Raw genomic sequence first — 3,000 nt, forward strand, 5'->3', positions numbered from 1 at the left:
CAATACTAAAGTCATAGGATTAATTTTCAAAAATTATGTAGTAGTTGTGAAAACACTCTAAAGCACAATACATGGTAGATCAATATTATTGTCCTAATTGGAAGAGTCTATCTTCTAGAAACCCAGAATCATATGTATATAATAACAATCAGATACACATATGGGAATGAAAATGTTAAGAAGAGGAGTAACAGGATCAGACCTATGTTTTAGAAAGATTACTTTGGCGGAAGTGTGGAGAATGGATTGGCAGGGGATGAGGGGTATGGGAGAGTAGGACCAGGGGAGAAAGAGACACTGGCCACAGGGAGACCAGTTATTAGGATACTATCGCAAATAGCTCAGGCAGGAGATGATGGATTCAAGAGACATTATGGAGAATAGAATTAATAAGTTTTGGCAGGCTTCCCTGGTGGCGCAGTGGTTGAGAGTCTGCCTGCCGATGCAGGGGGCAGGTTCGTGCCCCGGTCCGGGAGGATCCCACATGCCGTGGAGCAGCTGGGCCCGTGAGCCATGGCCACTGAGCCTGCGCGTCCGGAGCCTGTGCTCCGCAACCGGAGAGGCCGCAACAGTAAGAGGCCCGCGTAATGCAATGGATAGAGAAGATGTGGCACATATATACAATGGAATATTACTCAGCCATAAAAAGAAACGAAATTGAGCTATTTGTAATGAGGTGGATGGATCTAGAGTCTGTCATACAGAGTGAAGTAAGTCAGAAAGAGAGAGACAAATACCGTATGCTAACACATATATACGGAATTTAAGAAAAAAAATGTCATGAAGAACCTAGGGGTAAAACAGGAATAAAGACACAGACCTACTAGAGAATGGACTTGAGGATATGGGGAGGGGGAAGGGTAAGCTGTGACAAAGCGAGAGAGAGGCATGGACATATATACACTAACAAACGAAAGTTAGATAGCTAGTGGGAAGTAGCCGCATAGCACAGGGAGATCAGCTCGGTGCTTTGTGACCGCCTGGAGGGGTGGGATAGGGAGGGTGGGAGGGAGGGAGACGCAAGAGGGAAGAGATATGGGAACGTATGTATATATATAACTGATTCATTTTGTTGTAAAGCAGAAACTAACACACCACTGTAAAGCAATTATACTCCAATAAAGATGTTAAAAAAAAAAGACATCCCATGCTCATGAATTGGGAGACTTAATATTGTTAGGATGCCAATACTACCCAAAATGATCTACAGATTCAGTGCAATCCCTATCAAAATCTCAATGGTGTTCTTTGCACAAACAGAAAAATCTATCCTCAAATTCATATGGAATCTCAAGGAATCCCAAACAGCAAAAACAATCTTGAAAGAGAACTAAGTTGGAGGACTCATTCTTCCTGATTTCAAAACTTACTACAAAGCTACAGTAATCAAAACAATGTGATATTGGCATAAGGACAGACATACAGACCAATGGGACAGAATACAGAGTCTAGAAACAAACCCTTGCATATATGGTTAAATGATTTTCAACAGCGGTACAAAGAAAAAAGAAAAGTTTTGGCGATCAATCAATGGGTGGGCTGTTGGGGGGAGGTGAGTATGAAGAAAGGGAAAAAATAGTAATTCTTCACAACTAAGAATTCAGAACTACTAAACAGTACATACTATAAACCATCATTTTTCTTCCTTATGTACATAATAGAGAAACTCAGTTAACTCTTCTGTACCTAGTGATTGGGCAATCAAATTCTTTCCATTTGTTTTCTGTTCCTTCTGAGAGCAGTATCAAGGCGTCACAAATCTCTCAAATCTGAGTTCTGTTCCCAGGATGTGGTGTATGGGGCAGGGGTACCTCTCATGGGGACCTGGATAAAAGTCCCAGGGAATGGGTTGGTCCCCATGCGGCACTCATACATCGATGCCAACAGAAGTCTAGTCAAGTGGGGAATCTGATTACTGGCCAAAGAGGACTGCAAAAAGGTTCAAGTTGGAGAAGTACACCAAGTGCCAGGTCCTAGGGTGAGGTAAGGTGGTAAGAGGAAAAATGAGTCACGAGATCAGACATTAGAGCAGACTGAGGAAGAGGTAGGAATGAGTGTGAGATAAGCTGGGGTGAATGGCTCAGGACAGAAGCCATGAATTCTGAAAGAATGAGCAAGGCCTGTTTTCATGTAATATGGGTAGGTTGGTACAGGCAAATACCTGATAGCTGAAGGCACTGAACAGGCCCAGACACCGTATATGGAATCCCTAGTCCAAAGTATCTCTGTGTCAAGAGCTGAAGAAACTTACATTCTTAGAATTATAGCAGAGGTTCCTATTCGTGTTTCATTTTCCTAAGATTTGCAGTAGAAATATATATATTCTCAATATGTAAGAGCACAAGTTCTTTCACCTTCTGGAAATACATGGGACACATTTCTAATCCAGAAGTCTAAATCCAAGGCTATCTATCTTTCTCATTCTATTAGGTTACTATTTTCAAAGACAAATCCTCTAATTTATAAATACAGACTGCTTCATTAACTGTCTTTAACAGGTAGCAGAGGCTTTGTTACTGACAGCTGCCAGGTGGTGACTTGGAACACAGCCTTTGGTTTTCAAATTTGCCGTAACATGATACAGAGCACATAGCACGTACTTTACTTCAAGAGACATGTCTAATTTTGTTAAACTTTTTGCTCTGGCTGCCATAATCTGTGCGTGCTGCTCTAGGCTCTCCAAGTTCACATTAGCCTTGTGGTTGACAAAGAATAAAACAAGGGAGTAGGAAAAGTGCATAAAGAAAATACAGTGAATCTTTCTCCCATTACCCCCAATACAGTTGTAGTTACAAAAGGGATAAAAAGCTTAGGCAAGAAAAAGCTTGCGAAGGAAATCCAAGCTGGGAAGGGCTCAGTCATCACAGCTGTCTCTGATTCTTTCTCATCTGAGTTTTGACCTTTATTCTGCTGTAAGACTTCTCCCCATCCTCTAACTGGGGCAGTCATTGCCACTACCATTCCTGGTTTCCAGCAGTCCTCTAATTGCCTAAGCTCCCC

This window comes from Grampus griseus, assembly GCF_964374135.1.
Source record: "Grampus griseus genome assembly, chromosome: X".
NCBI classification, from domain to species: Eukaryota; Metazoa; Chordata; class Mammalia; order Artiodactyla; family Delphinidae; genus Grampus; species Grampus griseus.